General features: G+C 35.0%; 1 protein-coding gene and 1 long non-coding RNA gene across 2 annotated transcripts in view; both read left to right on the top strand.

The window, feature by feature from the left end:
* The window catches only part of spri (Src homology 2 domain-containing protein sprint), a 728,544-nt gene that overhangs the window by 131,617 nt on the left and 569,847 nt on the right, over nucleotides 1-27,080 (top strand). The window lies entirely within an intron of this gene.
* LOC138698815 (uncharacterized) lies at nucleotides 22,291-23,882 on the top strand. The gene is made up of 3 exons (XR_011331943.1): nucleotides 22,291-22,516; nucleotides 22,606-22,701; nucleotides 23,052-23,882. It is a non-coding gene; the product is annotated as an uncharacterized lncRNA (long non-coding RNA).

Below are 27,080 nucleotides of genomic sequence, written 5' to 3'. Positions count from 1 at the left end.
CCTCTAAGAGCTAAGCTGGACTGTCTTGGCTCTTTTAGGAAAACATTAATTTCTGTTAGGAATTGGACATCTACATGATATTATACAACTGTTTAAAATAACTTAAATAAAAGGGCCTCGTTAATTGTCACGTGATTTCCCTCCTTTCTACGACCCTGCGACAAAACCACTTGGACGGACAGTAAATAGCATGTCTGAGTAATTTTATCTTTTCGGATCGGATAGAAGTGAAGATTGAATTTACAGTACGTAAGGTACTCTTTTATAGAGTAGGTACAGAATTATTTCAACATGAGTTACTAGTACGAAGGACGAAACTGGTAATTGGAATTAGGTATAATAGTCTATAGTGCGATAATATGCACAAAAGAACTGAAATCGAAATGGACGGCCACCATTTTTAAAAATGTGTTTAAATATCCATATTATGATCATTTTAAAATTTAACTTCATTCTCTATATTGTACGCTAATGTGCTGTAGACAGTGTAATGTACGCTGCATAACGAATACGTCCGAATTGATAGCTCATTTCGTGAGTGAAAACACTTATTGTTAATACTGTACTGTATTTTGATTAAAGAGAAACCTAATGAAAATTACCAAACTCAAAATCGCGATATTTCCAACTTTACGTAAATGGATGAAGTACTTTTCTTCCCTCCTATACCTAGTGAAGTGATATGTTTGTATTTTAAGCTAGTATCATCGAACTCCAGTCTTGGAAGGGAGTAGCAAACAGTGTTTCCGTTAATTCAAAGGTATAGCCAGATTAATATTAGAAATGTTAGTAAAAATAAAATGATGTCCCTTTATAAGTTACATATTAACTTAAGTGGTCTGAATATTAATATTTTTATGCAAACCTAGCATAAAAACAAGCTTGTTTTTTTAAGTAGGTTATTTTACGACCCTTAATCAACATCTCAGGTTATTTAGCGTCTAAATGAGATGAAGGTGATAATGCCGGTGAAATGAGTCCGGGGTCCAGCACCGAAAGTTACCCAGCATTCGCTCATATTGGATTGAGGGGAAAACCCTGGAAAAAACCTCAATCAGGTAACTTGCCCCGACCGGGAATCGAACCCGGGCCATCAAGTTTCGCGGCCAGATGCGCTAACCGTTACTCCACAGGTATGGATAACATGCTTGTTAGGACGCTATAAATCGTGCACAATTGGTCTAATTCTGGCAGTGGTGCCAGAAATGATTACCTAGTAACTAGTATTCCATGACATCATCATCTTTACAACACAATTTTATACAACATACCTGTAAGAAAAAGCTCCAAATCAACAACAAAATAACATTGTCTCAGGAACGATTACTTAGCAACCATACAATATATTACATCATATCCAGTACTCATGTCTCTACTGCGTTATAACGTTATATCTTGTAAATTTATAACAGTTTTTTTTACATATTTTAATAGTAGAATAGCAAAAACGTTGTATGTAACGTGTATAATCTTCGTTATAAACACTCATGAAAATTAGCGCGTGAGTGTCATTCACTCGTGTCATAACTACAGAGATTATAAGTTAGTTACATAAATTCCGCTCGGGCGCGGATTCGATTCCCTCTTGGGCTCATTACCTGGTTGGTTTTTTCCCCGAGGTTTTTCCAAACCATTAGGCAAATGTCAGGTAATGTATGGCGAACTCTCGGCCTCATCTCGCGTAATAACATCCCGGCATCACCAATTCCATCGACGCTAAATAACCTTGTAGAAGATACAGCGTTGTTAAATAGCCAAGTAAAAAAATAAATAAATTACTAATAATGCGAACAATTAGAAAACAGTAACGCAACATAGAACTTGAATATTTCACTCGTCACAGGAATTTGTTGTTAAGGTTACGTAAGTAGTCTAGATTTAAGAATTTGAAATCATTGGTCTTAAATTATCGTTGAGTTTTATGCTGAAAGAAAACTATAAAAAAAAGTCTTTAAATAAAGTTACATTTGAAAATGCATTCTGTCTTAGTTGTATTATATACATAATAATTAATAATCTGAGTATTAATATTTTGTAATGCAAACAATTAAAAAACAATAAGGACAACACAGAGCTTCAGTATTTTACTCATCACAGAAGTCGGATGTATAATAGGAAGAATTGTCTGAATTATCTTATGTCACTCATAATAATACCCAGGTCACAACTTAATAAAATCACTGATTACAAAGAATAGCACTTTCTTGTTTCGAGACGAAACAGGCAACTAAAGATTATGACTGGACATCGGACGTTTAGGAAAATGTCTATTTTAGTTGAATGTTCATATTTAAAAACTTTTAGTAAATGTGCACGAATCATGAGAAATGAAGCATCCTGATGACGTTTGATCTTGCCTTTTTTGCTTTAATATGCACTTTTTTGCCGTTTTCTTTATATGACTACTCACTCAACAATACTGCATTTATTTCTTCGTTCGAAACTAAGGAAATTGCAGTTCTTATAGTAGCCATAGATATGGGACACACTGTTGCAATGCAGCGTTGTTGTTTTGCTTACTCCGGAATCGACCTTGTTCTTCTGACTCCAGCACTGCGTTGAGAACACGAAGTACGCAGTCAGTCTAGGATTGTCTTTGTGATGATACTGTTGTATGGTGAAAAATGCCAAAATTGAAAACATCGAAAGCTTTTCTATATCGTCAGTGGGTAGCAGAATTTCCTGCTTTCACTACTAATGGAATGATTATTATGTAGCTAGGATGGCACTGTTTAAGTGTGCTCCAGTCACATCAGTATACGTTGAGAGATCTAGTTCAGCATATGAACTTATTTTGTTCAATAAACGTGATAGAAATTTGTATGTTAATCTTGAAAAGTTGCTTGTTTGTTATAACTCAAATTATGGACGTGAAGTTGTGGATTCATAAGTACAAGTGAAACAAGTCCAAGAACAGATAAACTATTTTTCCAGTGCACATTGTTAAGTTACTTATGGTCTTATGGATGTTTACTCTATGAATTAAGAGTGATTCAATATAATTTCAGTGTCTTTTATTGCTCTATTTTTATTGTTTTAGAGCCTTTTTAGGTTCCTAAAATACCATTTTTATGCCTTAACTTCCGATATCTAATTATGATGCATAACGCCACAACACCGCTGGGCGAGGGATGTAGAGCGGGAGATGGGAACAGGTAGAACTTCAAGGCCGCATTCTTGTGTTCCGTATTATAGGAATTTTGTGCTGTGTTGTATGTATACGACTACTGAAGGTCCGTGTTTTCCTTCCCTCATACTATATACATCAGCCGTGGCGAAAATGCGACTCACGAGCACATTGTGGCTCGCAGTGCATTTCCCTTGCTTCCTACCTACATCCCCCACCCTCCCACTCACTGGAGTCAAACTCCGTTCCATTTGTATTTGTCTCGGACCTGCGAGTGTCGTATCGTCGCAATGTCTCTCTCGAAACCATGTACAGTACCTCTATAAAAACGAAAGTTTCAAGTAGGATGAGAGGATGCATTTTTTTGCTGACAATATGATGAGAATATTAAATGTATGATTTGTTCACAAGTATTACGAGGAAAACGGTTGTATAACATAAAACGGCATTACAAGTTACTACATGTTACTGATATAACATTGAAAGGTTAAGTGTTATTATTATTATTATTATTATTATTATTATCATCATCATCATCATCATCATCATCTCTGTACGTCGATCCTTTTTCAGCAGATGTACGAATAATGCGGTTAGATCTTAAATTTAAAGTCACAGATTTACAATGTGATATTAAATGAAAGCTAGATGTAAGGACTTGACAAATATTGAACTTTTCAAATCTTTGGCAAAAAGTAAATATTTGAAGCTTCGTTCTTTCGCTTGCTCTGTTGAAGCCATGTTCGCTACAACTTACGTTTGTGAAAAATTATTTTCAGCAATGAAAATAGTAAAAATCAAATTTAGATCACGACTGACAGACAAATACCTTCGTGATGAACTACGACAGGTTGTAAGTGACATAATTCCGGATTTTGAAACTGTCCCTTAGAGACATTCTGAAGACAATTAATTTTAGGTTGTGATAATGTGTCCTATGTTTTCTTGTTCATTTCTTTCTTCGTTACGCGTACTAAACATTAGTTTGTAGCCTTGTACTGTATACAATTATATTTAAGTGCTTGACGTAAGGAAAATGAAAAACCGTTAATAAGACATTTGGTTAACTTCCCCTTCGGGTGTCCGTCTCCCTCCATAGGTGCAGCTTCACGTTGCAGCTTACACAGTGGCTCGGCTCACGATGGCATTTTCGCCACGGCTGTACTACATGAAAGGACACTGCGACCCATATGCAATATGTAATTTATTTTGTCGTACGAAACTGTAATGGAAAAGTAAACAGAATCCCGTTATGGCCATAAAATTGTATTTAAAGGTTTACTCGACACAGAAAAGCAAGCACAAAGTTATCATGTGCTTAAAATAGGCTAGAAGAGGATGCCCACAGACACGAAGATGCTTCACGTATTTTCAGGATTTTCAGCAACGATTTGGCTCCAGAAGCACATAAAAGAAGTAAACCGTGTGCAACAAGAGTTTATTTTATCGCAGCCAGGGCGCGGATGTTAAACCTCATAAAACAAGTGTTACATGTTGCTACACGCGAGTTCTGCTCCGTGTGTGCCACTTCTGGCAACACAGAGTCAGGGAACATCCTATAAAGAAGCGAATCTCTTTGAAGCCGCTTTGATATGTCGGGCTCGGGTTTCTGTAGCGCTGAATCAGCTGTTGCATTACCAACAAGATGGCGGTGTGCGCAGGCCCATCTAAATGAGTTATTGATTATTTGAAAAAAATTGTAGAGATTATGCTTTGAGTATTCTGTATAAGTTCAATAATTTTAGCTGGTGTATTGTCGAAGCTTCGCGGGATGTGTTATTGTTAGGGGACGGATTTTAGCATATTTATGTGCTCCTTAGTTACAAATCATATGCTACTATTAAATAAACCCATTTCAAGTTATTTGTAAATAATCAAGAATTTATTTTTGTGGTGCATATATATATATAATCAGCCGTGACGAAAATGTGTGATCGTGCGCCGAGCCACTGTGTAACCTGCAACGTGCATAGCACCTATGGAGGGAGACGAACATCCGAAGGGGAAGTGAAGCAACCGTCTGACTTATTAACAGATTTTCATTTTCCTTACGTCAAGCACTTAAATATAATTTTATACAGTACAAGGCTACAAACTAATGTTTAGTACTTGTAACGAAGAAAGAAATGAACAATAAAACATACGATACATTATCACAACCTAAAATTAACTGTCTTCAGAATGTCTCTGCGACAGAGTTTCAAAATCACGAATTATGTCACTTACTGCCAGTCGTAGTTGATCACGAAGATATTTGTCTGTCAGTCGTGATCTAAATATGGTTTTTTACTATTTTCATTGTAGCGAGCATGGCTTCAAAAGAGCAAGCGATTGAACGAAGCTTCGGGTATTTATTTTTTTGGCAAAGATTTGAAAAGTTCAACATTTGTCAAGTCCTTACATCTAGCTTTCATTTAATATCACATTGTAAATCTGTGAGTTTAAATTGAAGATCTAAACGCATTATTCGTACATCTGCTGAAAAAAGGATCGACGTACAGAGATGATGATGATGATCAGGGAAAGGATTTATATGTAAATACATATTTACTTATAAAGCTAATATAATTTATATTTTGCATTATCTTTATGTTTCACAATGTGTAGGGTTGAAAAATCCTACTTTTATTTTCCATATTTTTCCATATTTTAGAGTTTAGTACATATTTTCGTTAATTTCCATATATTTTCCATATTTCATATAAAACAGTCCATATTATATTAGGTTTAACAATAAAACAAAACAAAATTCCATTAACTTTTAAAAATACATTTCAACAATAGAGATTTAAACACATGTTCAGTAATCCCTTTAACATCAGAGTTATTTGAAAATTAGCAGTCCTATCAACAATGGGAAAGTAAGTTACAAAACTGTATTAATTTAATTTAAAATTTTTAACAGACTTCAGTTGTGCAGCTCAACAGTTAAATGCCAGCCAGAGTACACATAGGTTCAGTTTTGTAAATCATACTATAAAGACGGTAAATATGCCAAAAGTACGTCATTCAGTCAATTTAAAATCAAAACTAACAAGTTACATTTCAGAATTTAAAGAAGATGGTTTATCAACTGACAATAAAATATTATTTTGTAATTTGTGTCAGTGTGCAGTATCATCTACACAAAAGTTCCTGGTGCAACAACACATTACAACTAGTAAACATCAGGCCAACAAACAACTAAATTCCAAGCAGAGACAATTGTTTTTAACACAACCAACAACATCGAATGTAAGATCTGAGTTTAACATCGACCTGTGCCGTTCTCTCATCTCTGCTGATATTCCTCTCTACAAACTAAAGAATAAGGTCTTCAGGGAATTCCTTGAAAAATATACTCAACATACAATCCCGGATGAGTCAACACTTAGGAAGACATATGCTCCATCCATCTACGATGAGACAATACAGAAGATAAGAGATGAAATTAAAGATAGTTCAATTTGGGTTTCCATTGATGAGACTCCCGACAAAGAAGGTAGACTTGTTGGTAATGTAGTTATCGGTTTGTTAAGTGAACAATATTCTGAACGAATTCTTTTACATTGTGATGTTCTAGAAAAGTGCAATAACAAAACTATAGTTAAACTGTTCAACGAAGCTATGGGTATCCTGTGGCCAAAGGGTATTATGTACGATAATGTGTTATTCTTTATTAGCGATGCTGCCCCTTATATGGTCAAAGCTGGACAAGCATTATCTGTTGTATATCCTAAATTGACTCATTTTACTTGTGTGGCGCATGCATTTCATCGTGTGGCAGAAGTGGTCAGAGACAATTTCCCTAAAGTAGATTTGTTGATTTCATCAGTGAAAAAAGTATTTCTCAAAGCTCCCAGTAGAGTTAACGTGTTGAAAGAAATGTACCCTGAAATTCCATTGCCACCAAAGCCAATTTTAACTAGATGGGGTACATGGCTAGAAGCAGTTGAATATTATGCCGAACATATAGACTCTATTAACAATGTTCTCCTTGCATTGGACTCTGAAGATGCAGTCTCAATTGATACTGCGAAAACAGTTACCTGTGACATAAGTGTGAAGAATGACTTAGCTCACATTCAGCATACATTTTCATGCATCATAAAAACGCTCAAAAGTCTCCAAAATAGGCACCTTTCACTATCTGAAAGTTTTGAAATTATAAATAGTACTGTGGAACAACTGAATCGTGGTAGAGGTAAAGTTGCAGATGCAGTAAGAGCTAAGGTGGACACTGTACTTTCAAAAAACCCTGGATATGAAGAACTACAAAAGGTTGTTGCTGTGATGAGTGGTGAATCAACAGTGAAGATTAACTTGGACTTATCCCCAGCAGACATTGTGAAATTGAATTATGTACCAGTTACTTCTTGTGACGTCGAACGCTCTTTTAGTCGGTATAAATCTATCCTCAGAGACAATAGAAGAAGATTCACTTTTCAGCACTTGAAAGAAATGTTTGTAACCTATTGTTATGGTAACAGACAATAAAAATTGTGTTTTGTTGAAACTACATTGGAAGATAAGGTACGTCCATTATATTTTTTGTTTAGTTTGATTAAAATGTACCAATATTTAACGTACATAGTCATTTATTTATAATTTTAAGTCCATATTTAATTCCATATTTTGGTAAAAATCCATATTTAATTCCATATTTTGGTAAAAATAACTACATATATATTTACATATTTCATATGTTTTTAGTCCATATAAATCCGTTCCCTGATGATGATGATGATGATGATGATGATGATGATGATGATGATGATGATGATACTTAACCTTTTAATGTTTCATCAGTAACATGTATAATACCGTTTTATGTTATACAACCGTTTTCCTCGTAATACTTGTGAACAAATCATACATTTAATATTCTCATCATATTGGCAGCAAAAAATGCGTCCTCTCATCCTACTTGAAACTTTCGTTTTTGTAGAGATATAAGTAATATGGTTTCGAGAGAGACATTGCTACGATACGCCGCTCGCAGGTCAGAGACAAATACAAATGGAACGGAGTTTGACTCCATTGAGTGAGAGGGTGGGGGTTGTGGGAGGTAGGAAGCAAGAGAAATGCATAGCTATCATTGTGAGCCACAATGTGCTCGCGAGTCACATTTTCGCCACGGCTGATATATATATATATATATATATATATATATATATATATATATATAAGGGGTTAATGCGTATTAAGCTTTTAGTGCATATAGCCTATGTTATTTTTTTTAGCAATCTGGTGTTTAAACCAAGATTAAGAATACGGAAAATCGGAAAAATGGAAATACAGAAGAAATCAAGACATTAAAACACATACAATGCCAATGTTTCAAAATAATTATATTATTTTCACTTTTCCTGGCCATTTCTGTGAAATTCATTCTTAGATGAACATCAGGTTGCTGTTGTGGGTGTCAGCAGGTTTTCTGCTATGGCTATGGGAAAACTGTGGTTTTACGTTATCTGAAATATAAATGACATATTTTTGTCTATTTCAGTGTAGGCCTACTAATGAGTGAATCAGTGCTTTCATCATTTATGTATGTTACATCGCGATTTTGCCACGATCTCAGCTGACTCTTAAGACGTCATGTTATTGTTATCATCATCACGTACGTGCTTATTGTAGAAGTTCTCAAGTTACGTCTTGCGACCCACGAAGAAACTCTCACCTCACTGCTATGTTATCTTCTTGATCTCCTCAGTGTCACATCCCTTGTTATTGGAGATCTTGACGCTGCAGCTGTTGGAATTCATTGACCTGTGCCCATGTTTGTCGGGTCCGGTGCAGTTGGCAGCTTGGGTATGCATGCACATCGCGGGTCGATGACAGAGACTACGTGACGCGCCGCGGGTTGCATCGTTCCAGCCTGATTTATCCGCCTGCCTCGCTATTCGTGTCACTGCGGACCAGAACGAGCACCGTGTCGTTCAGGTCTGTCGTTATGAAACAAGGATAAAAGAGTGAAACAATGAATAAAGTAAGAAACAAACACACGAACAAATAAGAAGTAAATTGGTAAGTAAAAAACAAAGAAAAGATGGAATGGAAAGAGAAAGAAAAAGTAAGAAAGGAGAGTGAACGAGACGCTTCAATGCAGATGCACAAAAAGGACAGAAGTAGAAGAATTAAAAAATAAATGCTTAGAGAATTCAGAAAGGAAATATGTGGATATTGGAAATTGATTTAAAGTATTAATTATATAGACATTTTAGTGCTGTGAGCAGTATGGAATGAAGATAAATGCCAATAAGATGAAGACCATGGTTATTGAAGAAAAGTAAAGAAGGTAAACTTGCGAATTCTAAATGAGGCAGTAGAGCAAGTGGACAGCTTCAGATACTTGGGGTGTACTATAAGCAGTAACATGAGCTGCTGCCGGGAAGTCAAAAGGAGGATAGCAATGGTAAAGGAAGCTTTTAATAGAAAAAGAAGCATATGCGGACCTCTGGAGAAAGAACTAAGGAAGAGAATAATGAAGTGCTTTGTATGGAGTGTGGCATTGTATGGGGAGAAACATGGATATTACGACGAAGTGAAGAGAAACAACTAGAAGCATTTGAAATGTGGATATGGAGAAGGATGGAACGTGTGAAATGAACAGACAGAATAAGAAACAAAGCTGTGTTGGAAAGAGTAGGTGAAGAAAGAATGATGCTGAAACTGATCAGGAAGAGGAAAAGGAATTGGTTGGGTCACTGGTTGAGAAGAAACTGCCTTCTGAAGGATGGACTGGAATCAGTGGTGAACGGGAGAAGAGTTCGGGGCAGAAGAAGGTATAAGATGATAGACGACATTAAGATATATGGATCATATGAAGAGACAAAGAGGAAGGCAGAAAATAGGAAAGACTGGAAAATGCTGGATTTGCAGTGAAAGACCTGTCCTTGGGCAGAACACTATGAATGAATGAATGAATGAATTTAGAGCTGCTCCAATTAAACAGAAACACATAAAAGGAAAATAAGTCTTGATTTGTTGTTGGAAACTACACGATAAAGAGTCGTCTAAGTCTAAACGAATACAATTTTGTTTTGCATCAGTGATCTTCAAACTTCGAGCATTCACAGTTATTATTGTAGTCCTTTCGAATGTGTAACATACTCATGAATTAAAACTCGGATTTTATTGAACATGAAAGTGAGAAATGTGTAGCCAAAATCGACTAAATGTGAAGAGTAAGGGGGAAAACCAGTTAAGTCAATTTTCTTCACAATCGAGAAAAACGAAATTATAATTTCAAAACCTTACTTGACAATTAAATTAACAGTGAAAAAAATGCATTGAATAAATGAAGTTTCAAATGTAGTAGGTACATGAAATAAAGCCTAATCTGAAGTTCGTCATTTCATCAACTTCGAAGGAAAACCGCAAAACCGTTGAAGCTACCAATTGTCCTAAGAAAAAGCAGGTAAGTCATCTGAAAGAGACAAGAACCAGACTATGTCAACTAACAGAACGTTTTACGGAGATTTCATCACAGTTACATTTATAATAAAATAATTATAATTCATTATTGTTTTAACTGTTTTATGATAAATTCTTAGTATATAGGCTACTATATAGGATGTCCAGCCTAAAGGTATGCATAAATAACAGCGTATAATGCGAGAATTGTACATTATAATTTTACAACGTAAAGTGCAATCGATAGAAAATCTCTCCGAGATTTGTTGTGTCAATTTGTCATACTTTCTAGAGATGCTTGTATGTTTTCAATGACACTCTGTCATATGACTTTCGTAGAACAATAAATAATGTACAATTTGATTTTGTGCTGTGGAAATGCTGTTATCAACGTATAGGCCTACACTTCAGATCTACAGATTCGCACGTTACCATTGTGCATTACAGACAGCTTCCACCCTTGCAAATTCACATTTCGGAGAACTTAACGATTTTTCTGATATACAAAGTAGTTCAACTTGCAGTGTAGTCTTCAAAAGTAGTATAGTCAGTTACATACTAATAGAACATATTGCTTTCATTGCTTTGGAAAAAGCATTTGATAGGGTGAACAGAAATAAATTATTAAATGTATTAGCCACAGACCATGTTCCACAACAACTTATAGCAAACATACATAATATCTATAAAACAAATCTAATTGCAGTAAGGTGTGACAATAAATTATCGCATTGGACAGAAATTCATACAGGAGTAAGACAAGCCTGCGGCCTTTCACCGTTGCTATTTATTATATATATGAATCAAATAATTAGAGAATGGAAACAATTGCCTCATGGATATATACAACTCAATAGACATTTACAACTAGATTCATTACTTTTTGCAGACGATTTAGCTCTGGTGGCATCCTCAGAAGATGAATTACAACGATCAATTTTTAATTTTAACAAAATTGGAATCAAATATTAGGCTATATGAAAATCAATAAAGAAAACTAAAATTATGGCCTTCTGCGGAAAATACCCTGTGCTAGCAGAATATGTTTAGATTCAAAAATGTTAGAAAGTGTAAATTATTTTACATATCTCGGATACACATTATATTTTTTCGATGAAGTAGACATTTCACAGAAAATTTCTAAATACACCAAAACAATGGGAATAATTAACAACATTATGAAACCTTCCCTAGTACAAAGGCATACTAGAATTCGCCTATACAAGACCTTGGCGAGATCTGTACTTTGTTACGTCAGTGATGTATGGACATTGAGGGAGAAAGATGAAAGCAGAATAACGGCTAATGAAATGAAATTTATAAGATATACAGCGGGATATAGAAATGGGATTACAAACGCAATGAAGATGTAATGGAAGAATTACAACTAGAACCTGTAATTAATCACGTAAAACATTATCAGAACAACTGGATAAATTATCTGCATCGCATGCATAGAGATAGAATCCCGAAAGTCATGCTCCACTATCGTCCAAACGAGAAGAGATCTCTCGGTCGTCCAAAAAAGCGCTGGATTGAAAATTCAACTATGAGATCGTAACAGGCCATTTGGCCTAATACTTGAAGGGAAGAAGAAGAAGGCATAATAATAGAAGGTTTTCCGTTCCCTTCAAAAATAGCATTCCTATGTAGGCCTATAACTTTCTGTGTTTATAATTAAAAGCCGATAATTTATTATTTAAACTTATCTTCCTCTATCATCGTAAACATAGCATAGATTCAAGTATTTAGAGGCCACCGGCTTAGCTCAATTGGGTAAGGCGCTTGTCTTCCGATCCGGAGTTGCACTAGGGTGTGGGTTTGATTCCCACTTGGGTTGATTACCTGGTTGGGTTTTGTCGGAGGTTTCCTCCAACAGTAAGGCGAATGTTAGGTAATCTAAGGCGAATCCTCGGCCTCATCTCGCCAAATACCACCTCGCTATCACCAATCCCATCGACGCTAAATAAGCTCGTAGTTAATACACTGTCGTTAAATAATCAACTAAAAAAAAAGTACATAAAGCCCGACAATAGATGATCCACCTGCCTGTTTGTCAGTCACGATTTGATAGCCAGCAAATCAAGCTCGGCCTCGAAGTAGTGACCAGTAAGACAGCGTTACGGATAACAGACGTGACATGCGTTGATAACGAACCAGAGGCAAGTGAAGTGCGCCAGGACTTCCGTAACGTTTTACAAGGGGGTTCTTTCGTCCCCTCGATTAATTAGCCCTCAGTTGCCGACTCCAGTATCGAGTATTGATCTACTCGCAATTAAACCTCAGAGTTTTCATCGTATTTCCTCCTTTCACAACTGTTTTATGACCAGTTCGTAGCCTAAGGCGATTTTAAACTTGAAGGAGAAGGAGCAGAACGCAAGCTGAGATTAGAATTAATAAATCATTACAATTATTGTGAATTTATAACGAGTTTTATGTCATATGCCGTATTTAACTAATTTTGCACTAAACTTATTTACGTATTTATATTTATGTGCTTATTATTTTATTTACATCCACTCTCTGCATAAATTCAAGCGATTACGTTTCCACTTATGAATTATTTAAAAGACCAGAATTCTATTTCATATAAGCCAAGTACACATTTATATCCCTTACGTATGGACAAAGAGTATTGCCCTTTCCCTATGCTTGTCCTGAATTACCTTCAGTGAAATTTTTGCGCCGTTCTGAATACGTGACAAAGGATTCCTGTATATTTGAGAGTACCTAAGAATAATAACAAAGAGTGGGCCGATGGACACAACTTTTAATAAGGTTCTATTTTACTACTATTGCTCCTACTATTACTACTACTACTGCTACTGCTATCGAGCTATCTTTACCGAATTGTATTTCGGACGTCCGGGATTCTATTACAGGGGGTAGGGTTTTTCATTTCTCAAGTGCTGTCATAGTACCATTTTAAAGTGTCCTAACCCGATTGCTTCCCAATCATCTATCTCATGCATCATCTCATAATATCCCGCGATAGGCCTCCCACCTATCCGTTGAAATATAAAATTTGTCAAAATATGACTTTCTGGGTACGACGGTGAACTTTACTGTGGAGAAAATCATAAAAATTATTATTTTTATTACGATTATTATTATTATTATTATTATTATTATTATTATTATTATTTCTGTTTTTGCCATAAAGCGGGTGAACCTCTTGATTGTATGTCGATTTAGTATGTAGGCTCGTAGCTAGGGTTCTTTGAGCCGGTTATCGAGGATTTATCTGTTTTCCTCTGTAAGTTTGGTGCCGCTTACTCTAAGTATTTATTACCATATTGTTACCATTTGTTGCTGATAATTCATTTATTAAGCTCAGGACTAAGATCTTAAACAATATCAGATTGATTCGATATACTCTTTAGCATTTCTTAGGTATTTAGAAATCATTTAATTATTTATTTATTTACTTGTTTATTTATTTATTATTCACTTATTTACTTATTTATTTACTCATTTATTTATTTACTTACTTTTTTATTTACTTTCTTATTTATTTACTTATTTATTTATTTACTCACTCAATTATTAACTTACTCATTTATTTAGTTAGGCTACTTATTTATTTACATATTTATTTATTTATGTATTTATTTATTTTACTTACTTGCTTATTTATTATTTATTTTTTATATATATTTGTTTGTTTGTTTATTTACTTGCTTACTTACTTATTTACGTACTTATAAAGCGAAGGAGAATATAGAAAGTCGAAGCACACCATTTTGCGTAAAGCACTATATTAATGTAACATATCTTTAAACAAATCTTTTCATAACCAACCAACCTATAACATGACTTGACGCATAACCTAAGTTATGCATTTTGTTTCAAGTAAGCTTATCACACCAAAAGAGGTGTTTGCCTTGTCAAGTTTCCAGATCAAACATGAGGAGGCCAGCTTCCAATAATACAAAATCATTTTAATACAATGAAGCGGTGAGATCAATAACCATTCAAGTCCATTTACACAGGTTTCGAGAAAAATGTAAAAAAAAAACTTTTTTATTTCTTATCTAATTATTTTTTCACGTAATATTTCTGGTTGTTTTAGAGATCAAGACAAAGTAGTAGCCTATACCAACTTTTAAAGTCGTAACACTTGTGGAAATATTCAAAATTTAATTTAAAATTTGCATAAAATGAATGGCCAGAAGTGGACTTGAATGGTTATTGATCTCACCGCTTCAATTATTATATGAACACAACAGAAATGATTAGATTAATTGGCTAGTGAAATGTTGGTGTTCTGAAAAGGAATTGTTTGAATTCACCTATTATTCTCCTAATTGAAATTTCAGCCCAATAGACATTTCAGTATATAATTTTTAATGATCGACTGGGTGAAGTTGCGTTGCAGATCCTTCCAATGCCTTTAGATAATGATTTGTGGTATTTTACATTGAGTTTTATTCAAGTATTTACTATTGTGTGGCTGTTCTGCCATATTTTCTCCTAGAGTCAGGCGATTGGTAATGGTAATCCTTTATTTAATCTTCCACTTATCTATAGGCAGTAATTCTAGACGACAAGATCACATGAAGATAAAATAAGAGCTGTGAAATGTCAGTGATAGAGAAACCTCTAAAAATGAAAATAGTAAAGATTCGAAATTTTGTTCGAGATTTCCCTCCACCGCATTATGGCATAGGTCTATAAGGAGCGAGAAACCTCATTCCTTATATCTATATTAACGATTTGTCGAGTTATCGCGGATGTGGCAATAAACTGAGAAATAGGCCTATATTTAGAGTGCAAAGCAATCAAACTACTTTTATGTAGCTATCGACAATCGGCATTCACAAGTCACAAAGATTGAAAGTACAGATAATACATAAAAAAATATCTGTCTTTTGTGTTTTATAGAGTAAAAAACTGTTCTCATACCGACAGGATGGTGATAAAAACCTTCGCACATGAGTTTCTCCACCATCACAGCTTTTCCTACAGGCACGTAAATGTTTTAAGGCCGTATAACCAGTGCATCAAGTACTGAACGTACAGAAGACAAACTGCAAAACAGGCACACATTCCACAAAAAAAAAAAGAAGAGAAATATACCTCTACATCGCAGATATCTGCACCAGATGTTTTATCCCTGCCAAGTTCATAAAACATGAAAGCGCTCCTATACATCCGAGCCGGCTGAAGAATGCGGCAGGACGGTTAGAGGAATTCCAATATTTTACAGGCAGCCACACGTACACACAGACAGGAAATGCAAAAAGCCTCTGTGGCTCAATTAAAGGAAATTGTTATGAAGTGTCGTCACGGCAACGCAAACAAAAGACGTCGCATCAGCGTCTCGCTCCGAATTCCTATATACGGCTGAGATCTGTCGCTTTGCGGCCGCATACCATTGCTCGTTGTGTGGCCTACCGTTTAGGTACGTTCCTTTGGCTTCCGTTTCCACTAAATACCAACCGAACACCGTCTTCAGGGTAGAGGGAGTCGGGAATTCGATTGTAACGGGATTGGAAATGCTGCTAGAGCAATGTGTATACGTGTGATTGCACAAGTTGGTCTCAAAAGGCATCAGCTACAGGGAAGACGGGAGTTGTCTTATTTTGTTTTATGGCATGTAGACTTAACTTTAAATACTGTGCATACATACATACATACATACATACATTCATACATACATACATTCATACATACATACATACATACATACATACATAGAGTACATACAGTCGGCCTCTGTAGCGCTGGCCTTCTGTGCTCGAGGTTGGGGTTCTATCCCGGCCCAGGTCGATGGCAGTTAAGTGTGTGCCGGAATTTTGTCCCGCAGGAGTTCTTTTACATGCCACTAAGGCTCAATTGTATAAAACTCCCTGACTAAAGATCAACTTTGATCGAAGATGGAAAAGTGAACCGAGTTCAGACACTTGTTCTATTTGTTCTATTTGTTCTACTTGTTCTATTTATTTATTTATTTATTCATTCATTCATTCATTCATTCATTTAAAAAGCGAAGGAGCATATGAGGCGTCTAGAATCAAAACCCGCCAAGTCCTGTTAGTGTTATTTGTCGCCGAACGGTCGCGCTTTTATATATATATATATATACACACACACACACACAATTGGTTCGTAAGCAAAGGCGATGGCTGTTATCAAGGAAAGGATATGAAGGATTCAGAACCATAGTGGGCCAAGCGCCATTTACTAAAATTGTAGAAAACAAGGGTTAAAATGAAGTTATTACCATAATTCAATGGAAACATATAGCAAGTAATATAAACTGTACACATCCAAACTAAATGATATGTCAATCTTCATTAAACTATGGTATTCACTTAACTTTAACCCTTGCTTTCCCCGTTTTTAATAAACCCTTCGTATATTATTAGGTGAATAGTTATTCTGTGTTTGGTAATAAAACTGTAGCCGAGATTTTATTATGAATTTTTAAAGGAATTATCTGAAGCTATGTTGGAAAGAGTACGTGAAGTAAGAATGATGCTGAATCTGATAACGAAGAGAAAAAGGAATTGGTTGGGTCAATGGCTGAGAAGAAACTGCCTACTGAAGGACACACTGGAGGAATGGAGAACGGGAGAAGAGTTCGGGACAGAAGAAGATATCAGATAATAGACGACATTAAGATATATGGATAATATGCGGAGACTAAGAGGAAGGCAGAAAATAGCAAAGATTGCAGAATGCTGGGTTTGCAGTGAAAGACTTGCCCTTGGGCAGAAAACTATGAAGAAATTAAATATGTCAGATAAAAATTGGTGGAATATTAAAGGTAGGAGCGGATTCGTTCGGCGCGTTGGGATTTTTATTCTTTGCATTAGGTATTTTAAATGAAGCAACGCCCACTTCGCTGAGAATTCTAAACGGATTTCCGTACGGGCCAAGATCGAAATAAAGTATGTCATGAAAATTATATAGATTGCAAGGCCTCCAATCATGCTAATATTGAAGGTATAAGTTAAGTGGATGACGCGAAGCTTATTTTGTTAGTCCATCGTATGAAGAGCTTTACAGTTTGTCAAATTAAACTTATAGCAATGTAATTCAAAAACAGCATAGGCCTATGGAATGAGATTGGGGAAATATTGAATCAACTAGGTATGGTCTTCATAGTTTAAGTTACAGAGGTATTCATTTTATTTCAGGTTCAGTTCAGAACACTGTATGAAATAATGCCCTTTAGCGGCAAATTACAACACTATTTGATTATTAATTCGGAGATGCCGACAAGTGATCGATACTATAATAAAAATCCGAACGCGCCAAACGAATTTTTTTCCGGTAAGTGAACGCCTAACTTTAAGTGAATGCGTGAAACGTCTATGCTCGAATTAAAGTAATAATAAACTACAATATGTAGTTTCTTTAACACTGTACTTAGTTTATTTTATTTGGTATTCGTATAGCTAGTCTATTATATATAACCCAAATTTCCAACATTTCCATGACCATTGTGTGGTGGACAATGGCAATATACAGTATGTATAAGGAAATTGGAGGAGGAACATTGCGTTCCTGCAGGGGAAATTGGGGCTGAGAATTTATCTTACATTTCCATGATATTAGAGTAACGTCAGAATAAACCTTTCAGAATATGTATTATGTCTTTCTCGTGTTAGATTTTACCGTACCTGGTTACATGTTTCAGCCTGTTACGGGCCGTCTTCAGAACTAGATGGTGCTGGTCTTGGCGACTTTTGTTTGTTTTCTGTGGGGATGTGTTCGTGTAGTGTAATATGGAGTCAAAGAGTGCGTGTGTTCTGAAATTGAGTTGTATGTTGAGAATTTCATTTGGATGTGTTTTTGTGTGGCTATATATTTCGTATTGTTCTAGTGTGTTTAGTTTCTGGCTTTTTGATTGAATATGTAGAATTTCGACGTCTGTGTTTATGTCTCTATAGGTGTTGTTAGCATTTGTGATGTGTTCTGCATATGTGGAAGTGTTTTGTAGTTTTGTTATAGCTGTGATGTGTTCTTTGTAACGTGTTTGAAATAATCTGCCTGTCTGTCCTATGTAGAAGTTGTTGCAAGTGTTGCATTTGAGTTTGTATGCGCTTATGTGGTTGTATTTGTTTGTTTGTGTGTTCAGATGCTTTTGTAGAGTATTATTTGTTCTGAATGCGATGTTGTAATTTAATTTCTTGACTGAGGTTGCATTACATATTCCGAAGTGATATAGTGTTAAAAGTTGTGTAATCAAGATATATAAACATTTCATGTCAAATCGTTACAATTTTTCTCTCTTGTACCTCAGACATGACGTTTCAATCAAAAATTCAATTTTGGTAAAATTAGATATCTGTCGGAGATAAAATACAATTTTTTTAAAGGGTTGTCCAGCAAAGAAATTTATACGGGTGTGGTGGATAGTTGAAGGTTCATTGTCCATTGTTAATGAATTATTACATTTTTTGAAGTGACTGTTCTTCAGAAATGAAAGAATACAAACAACTAACGAATTATTAATTTTTTTTTGGAAGTGACAGACGAAATCCTGCGGCATGGAGTCAGTACGACATCGAGTTTCAGCTTTAGACAACACAAGACATCACTTTGACAACGAACAAATTTCTACTCTTTACGTGCCGACTTGTGTTACAACATTGGGACGCATCCAAAACGGAAGCAACTTGGTTTTTTGAGGATACGTCATTTCGTAACAATGGTTACTATTATTGGGCGTGAAGAGCGAGGCGGAGAAGAAAAGAAAGACTTTTTGTGTAAATATGAGATTTCTTAGTTTGTATACATTATGCATGTACACTTGAAGCCTGCTGTATCGGCGCTACCAGGGGATTTGTCTGCATCTGCCAGTACAGTCACGCGCAAGGGATGCGGGTAGGAATGTAATCATGTTGAGATGAAGCCACCTTGCTCCTCTCTAGTAAGCATTTCGGTGCATGTCATTTCAAACCTACAGCAAGCAACCTATCCCTGTGTACAGTTTCATCGATTGCGACGATTCAAAATCAAGTTCTGTATATAAATCTGTGGAAGCTTCATTAATTTTACAATTAAGGTAGATAGATAGTTTTTGTGTTAGTCTTCGAAACAGCACTGAATAAGAAGGAACATGTCGTCTACAGTGAGCTTCACTAGTGATTGTTGAAATATGAATGACGAAGAAAACCGAAATTTTACGCCAGATTTTACCTATTTCTACCAGCCACTTTTGTCTGTAACAAATACTCTATCACATTTCTGACGCAAATCGCACTTCCATTCCTTTCCCGTCGACGGAATCATGCGAGGGACTTATTAGGCAATAAAATAAATAACTTAGACAAATAATAAAATATTTTTGTGCGTGATCGTGCGTATTTGCTTGTTTTCCGCACAGAACCAATACGCGGTAAGTGTGAAATACCACATTCAGTATTCCCAACGTAACACACATAACAATTTCCCTCTTCTTACCGCTTAAGCGCGACATTCATTTTACTGCTTTAGGCTTTTAACATATTATTTTTAGAGACGTTTAACATAGTAATAATTATAAATTGGAAACTTACCACTGCAATTTCGCCTAAATTGCAATGTTAATTATTGTTTTTAAATATTTGCAAAAATTAAGTAAAGTCTACTACTCCACGAAACTTATTGCATTCCTGATACAAGTAACATTAAGGAGGCCGTGAAAAAATCAACGCGATTCCAGATGCCGATGTTATTACTGCAATATGTTATATAAATAATATTGTTAAAATATTAAAATGAAAAATAAATCATTACATAACCTTACCGTTTATTTTAAGTTCGCATTTATAGACTGGGGGGGGGGGAAAAAGACAGACGTATATCACGGCCTGCTGGAGTATAGTAAACACAGAGAACATTTTACAGCAACAATGTTGAAGAAAGAATTTTGGTGTTCCGAAGTTGCCGTCATTAAACAGAAACCGACATGGAGATTTCATTGCAACTAATTAGAAATTCGTCTTTCAAGTATGTAATAAACGATCTTCGCACAAAATAATGTACGATACACGAGCGGTATGTTTGTTTTCACATTCTCGGAAATTAAAAAAGCTCAACTACGTTTCGCTTTTTCAATCTTTTCCTCGAACATGAAAACGTCAACATACCGCTCTTGTAACATATATTACTATTATAATGCTTTTGTTATCTAGTCTGCTTTCAAAAAACTGAAAGTTAGACTTTATAAAACAGTTATATTACCGGTTGTTCTGTATGGTTCTGAAACTTGAACTCTCACTTTATGAGAGGAACAGAGGTTAAGGATGTTGGAGAATAAGGTGCTTAGGAAAATATTTGGGGCTAAGAGGGATGAAGTTACAGAAGAATGGAGAAAGTTACACAACACAGAACTGCACTCAATGTATTCTTCGCCTAAGATAATTAGGAACATTAAATCCAGACGTTTGAGATGGGCAGTGCATGTAGCACGTATGAGTGAAAATCTGAGGGGGAAAAACATTTATGCAAGGCCGAGACGTAGATAGGAGGATAATATTAAAATGGATTTGAGAGAGGTGGTCCCGCGCCGTGGCGTCGTGGTCTAAGGCATCCTGCCTAGGACTCGCGTTACGGAATGAGCACTGGTTCGAGTCCTCATGTAAGTAAACATTATTATTATTGTTATTATTATTATTATTATTATTATTATTATTATTATTATTATTATTATTATTATTGAGAGAGGCGGAATATGATGGCAGAGACTGGATTAATCTTGCTCAGGATGGGAACCAATGGCGAGCTTATGTGATGGCGTCAATGAACCTCCGGTTACTCTAAAAGCCATTTGTAAGTTATTATTATTATTATTATTATTATTATTATTATTATTATTATTATTATTATTATTATTATTATTATTGAGAGAGGCGGTATGTGATGGTAGAGACTGGATTAATCCAGAAAATAACAGACCCATATCACTTCTACCAGTCTTCTCCAAAATCTTTGAAAAAGTAATGTATAAAAGATTATATCATCATCTAGAAAGATACAACATTTTAGTCCCAGAACAATTTGGATTTAGGAAAAATAAAGGCACAGAAAATGCGACATTTAGTTTAACTGACAAAATTCTGGAGGCAGTTAATAAAAAATTACAAGTTGGAGGGATTTTTTGTGGTTTATCCAAAGTATTTGACTGTATAAATCATAAAATGCTGCTAGATAAATTAGATTATTATGGAATTAAAGGTGTTGCACACCAATGGTTTCACTCATATCTCATAGATAGGAAACAGAAAGTTGAAAACAATACAACTATGAAATCTGCATCGACGTGGGGAACTATTAATAATGGAATTCCTCAAGGACCAATATTAGGTCCCCTACTTTTTCTAGTGTTTATAAATGATCTTGCCCCCCTAATAAAAGATGTAGGTCATCCCATATTATTTGCAGATGACACAAGTATAGTAATTACAGGCAATAACTCCAACACATTCCAATCTTCAACAGAGGAAATTCTCTTCAAAATATGTGACTGGTTCTCAGTCAATAAATTGGTATTAAATTGTAACAAAACTAACATAATTTAATTTAAATCCTGTGCAAATTCAACCTCGCAAATTTCTAGCGCAATAATTAACAACAGATCCCTATTAGAAATAACGACAACCAAATTTCTTGGCTTAAAAATCGATAATGTGTTAAATTGGAAAAATCATATTAAAGAAATTACCCCCAAACTAAATTCAGCTTAATTTACAATTCATTTTTCTATATCAATATGCCTGGTAAATTATTAATAAGTATTTAATAATTCATAAATGCAGCAGAAGAATTCTTCATTGCCTACTACCATAATAAAGATCAAAATATAATCAACGAAAATTTATTAAATTTTAAAAATCCACTGTATGCAATTTAAAACAGACCTATTCACATTGATCTTAATACGCCATTCAAATAGTTCCTTTCATATTCTTGCGCCGTTACATGCCTCAATACACACGATATCTAGGCTTCAGTTCTCTTAAAACCTCCAACACATCAACACCAGTACACACAAATGTAAGTATTCGAATGCCGTCAAAATTTATTAAAACAATTATATCCCCATATCAAAATTGAAAGTAAATTAGTAGTTAATATTCTTTCAGTTATAGAACTTCTTCATTTATACTTCAATAAACCTGAGAACACGTAATAGGATGTCATCACATCAGAGTAGCCATTTCAAAGTCAATGACCTTTAAGTAAGTAATCTTATAATAATTATTACTGCTGCCGTAAAATCTTTTACATATATTTGGTATTATAGCTTATCTAATTATTACGAATTATAATACTGATCTTTCTATTAATTTTCAATGAATGATAAAATCATACCCAACTCATGATCTATTACGAAATTTATCGTACATTCCACTACATTCCAAGCAACGAGCTTTTATTCAATATCTCAACTAATTACACCCAATAGTAATTCTTTAACATAAACAACATTTTTAACGAGTAATCTTATAACAATAATAATTATCTGCGTCTCTATATAATAACTTGTCTATATTTGCATTTATTATTATCTCTTAATCTCTATTTTCAGGTGAAACAATTACAAAACACACAACATCAACTACGAAAACTATCTTGAACTTACGACAATTCCCAGCCATGATTACTCTAAATATTTTATTATCTTCATTATAAAATTTTAACTTTGGCTAATTTAATCACTGTATATCAACTGTAAAGTAGTCATCAACGTAAAACAACATCCACTGAAATGCCAACGGCCTCTCTAAGCGAAATAGTTACAAAACACAAGAACATTAACTACGCATACTATCTTGTAACTTACGACAACTTTCAGCCATGATTACTTTAAATATTTTATTGTCATCATTTTAAATTTTAACATTGACAAATTTTAAACATTGTATATTAATTGTAACATGAGCTATATGTATAAAATAAAACATTCGTCCAGTCGAAGTTCAAATTCAAAGATTATCTCAATATTCATCCTGTTTCATGTTATATCTACATAAAGCTCATGAATTTCAGGTACCATATATATTGTTCTCTATTTTCCTTGTTATTTGCATAATATGTTATCATAGGTCCAGATAATATGTTTTGTTATATCTGAAGATGCCCTAAACGGCGAAAACGTTCATATATTGTTATTAAATAGCAAATAAACATTTGCAAGTTTATATGCCTTAAGATTGAAATTCATTAAATACTTATTAATAAATTCAGCTTGTTTTGCTATTAGAATTATGCAAAAGATAGTAAATATCAATACCTTAAAAACAATATACTTTGCATACTTCCAGTCGGTAATGAGTTTTGGAATAATATTCTGGGGAAATTCCACAGATAGTAACAGTATATTTCTATTACAAAAAAGAGTAATTAGAATAATAGTAAGTGCCAAATCTAGGGAATCTTGCAGGACTATTTTTAAAAAACTACAAATAATGCCCATGGCTTGTCAGTATATCTTTTCATTAATAGTCTTCCTCGTATGTAATCGTGAAAACTTTGTAACTAATTCAACAGTTCATAGCATAAATACACGTCAAAAAAATGACTTTCATACTCCATCGGCAAGTCTATCGTGCTATCAAAAAGGAGTGCGTTACATGACAGTAAAAATTTTTAATAGCCTGCCTATCGATATAAAAAATGAAACTCAAAACATAAGATTATTTAGGGCCAAATTAAAGAAGTACCTAATTTCTCACGCCTTCTATTCTGTAAGTGAATTCATGACATTCAATAACACTTCATGAAATTGATACTAAAACTATGGGTTGTACTAGTAGACTATATTGTAAATCTCGTCTGTATATATATATATATATATATATGTATATATATATATCATCTAGACTGTGACTATAAATTAAGACTTTATAATAGTATTAAGTTTTTTGGCTTGTTCCATATGCTAGCTGTAAACCAATGTACGAATACCATGGAATGTTAACAAATGCAATACAATACAATACAATACAATCTTGCTCAGGATAGGGACCAATTGCGAGCTTATTTGATGGCGTCAATGAACCTCCTGTTACTCTAAAAGCCATTTGTAAGTAAATATTATTATTATTATTATTATTATTATTGTTATCAACATTATTATGGTTTCATCGCATGTGGATGTGAATCTCGCCTGGGCTGATTATTTCATTTGTGAATAATTTCAAGGGAAAAATTGTTCCGGGGCCGGGTATCGATCCCGGGACCTTTGGTTGAACGTACCAGCGCTCTACCACTGAGCTACCCGGGAACTCCACCCGATACCGTCTCAACTTTTCCCTTTATATCCACACAACTCGCGTGGGCTGACGAAACGCCAGAGACCCACAACGAGTGCACACATTCTCTGTGTGACTTGGAATTGTGGTTTTCTGTTAACGTACACAGTAACGTATATATTATGCAAATCTAGTCTTTCAGGTGAAGCTCCCTGTAAAGCAGATTTGAATAATTTCAAGGGAAAAATTGTTCCGGGGCCGGGTATCGATCCCGGGACCTCTGGTTGAACGTCAGCCCACGCGAGTTGTGTGGATATAAAGAGAAAAGTTGAGACGGTGTCGGGTGGAGTTCCCGGGTAGCTCAGTGGTAGAGCGCTGGTACGTTCAACCAGAGGTCCCGGGATCGATACCCGGCCCCGGAACAATTTTTCCCTTGAAATTATTCAAATCTGCTTTACAGGGAGCTTCACCTGAAAGACTAGATTTGTATTTCATTTGTGTTTTTCTGAGGTTTTCCTCAACTGTAAGTTAAAAGTCAGATTTATCATGGTGATTCCTATCTCCTCTCGCCAAAATAGCCATCTCACCACCACCAATTTCATCGAAACTAGATAATCTCGCAATTGATAACGTGTCATTAAATAACTGGGTGAAAAATATCTCGAAAGTTAATCCAAGCGTCATTGGCCATGCGTCGCTATTGCATTCAGTTGAACAAGTGTTGTGCTGTGAGGGTATTATTATATGTCATTCTGTACTCGTTAGAAAGTGAATCCGTTGCCATGACACCAAGTTGTTACAGCAGCTGTTTCATTTCCCGGCCTCTCGGATTCGTTGACATATCGAGGAACATAACTTTTACGGTCGAGCAGATATCATCTCCGGTAATACTGTGCGGTGCGCATGCGCTCGAGATAACACAGAACAGCACACATTCAAAATGTCACGATTAACAAGTGCAAGTGCATGTAGGTTATATGACGTCACTTGACGGCGGCACGAAACAGCAGTCAATCGACTGGAATGCAAGGCATCATGGCAGCCACTTAAGACTGGACACATGCTTTCTGACAAATTAAATGAAGTGGATGTTTTACAGCAAATCTAAAGTGTTGGGGTATGTAGGGAATTCAATAAAATGGGGACATGAAAATTTGTATTACTTAAAGGGGGACAACGGGTGAAATTTTGGTCTTTTTCAGTCAAAAATAGAATTTTCGTTTTCTTGTAAAAAATGAATCAGCAATCTCTTATTTATATGTTGAGTAAGTTTCAATGCTCTGCGACGCTCGAAAGCATAAAAATTACACTATGGGGTAAAGATTGGTAATATTGTGGTACTAATAAGAATAATGTTATGATAGTTCTTTTTGAGAATTTTTTACAATTTTATTGAGCGAGATGAAGATCGGTTTTTTGCGTCAACGTATTAAGGGAATGTTCGTGGACAAGTTTCTGCACAAAACCGGTCCTTCTCTCACTCAGTAAAATTGTAAAAAATTCTCAAAATGTACTATCATAATATTAATGGTGTCACAATATTACCAACCGTTACCCTATATATGGCTGCACCCTTGAACTTCAGTTCCATGCAAATTTTACAAACTGTTTTCTCTCACTTTTTTTTTTTTTCAGCAATTTCGTCAGGTTCGAAGTGTAAAGGCTCTTACAATTTTAATGCTACTAGCATGAAATTTTTACTGCATGTTCCATAAAGTATGATTAACAAATTCGAATATTAGATTTGTGATATGATTATTACTTTTTAAATTACAGTACATTATGCAACGAGCCTATAATGGTAGTAATTAAGACGCGAGCATGTTTATGAAACGAGCGCAAGCGAGTTTCATAATTTTCATACGAGCGTCTTAATTATCATTGTATGCAAGTTTCATACGACTTTTTATGCTCGACCATATTTCTAACTTGAAATTATTCATAAGTATTCATATTATTCTTATCTGACTGGGGAGCGGAAGTGACCTTGTGCAATATCTCGTAAATTGTGAGATGTGCGTAGACGCGAAAGTATTGATTTTTTCCGAGAAACAAATGTCATTGACCTTGATATAATCTAGAGAGTAAAATGAACATTAATCTTGATATAACCTGGAAATCGATTTAGACATTGAAAAACGAGATGACAAAATTGAATTTAATTGAATATTATTTACAATTAACGCTAATTATTATAGTAACAGAACATAAGCTTCTGCGACAGTATTGAATTTCCAGCCTCCGTGACGTTTCGCTAGTTGTCTTTCGATTGCATATCCGAGAATAATCGATACTTGCGCTTTCATATTGCTTTCTGATTGGTGGAAAACCTGAACTTTAATGAATAGGTGTACTTTAATGAG

Source organism: Periplaneta americana, chromosome 4 (genome assembly GCF_040183065.1).
Source record: "Periplaneta americana isolate PAMFEO1 chromosome 4, P.americana_PAMFEO1_priV1, whole genome shotgun sequence".
Taxonomy (NCBI): Eukaryota; Metazoa; Arthropoda; class Insecta; order Blattodea; family Blattidae; genus Periplaneta; species Periplaneta americana.
Note: the sequence above shows the minus strand (reverse complement) of the source record. Positions and strands in the feature narration are given on the sequence as shown.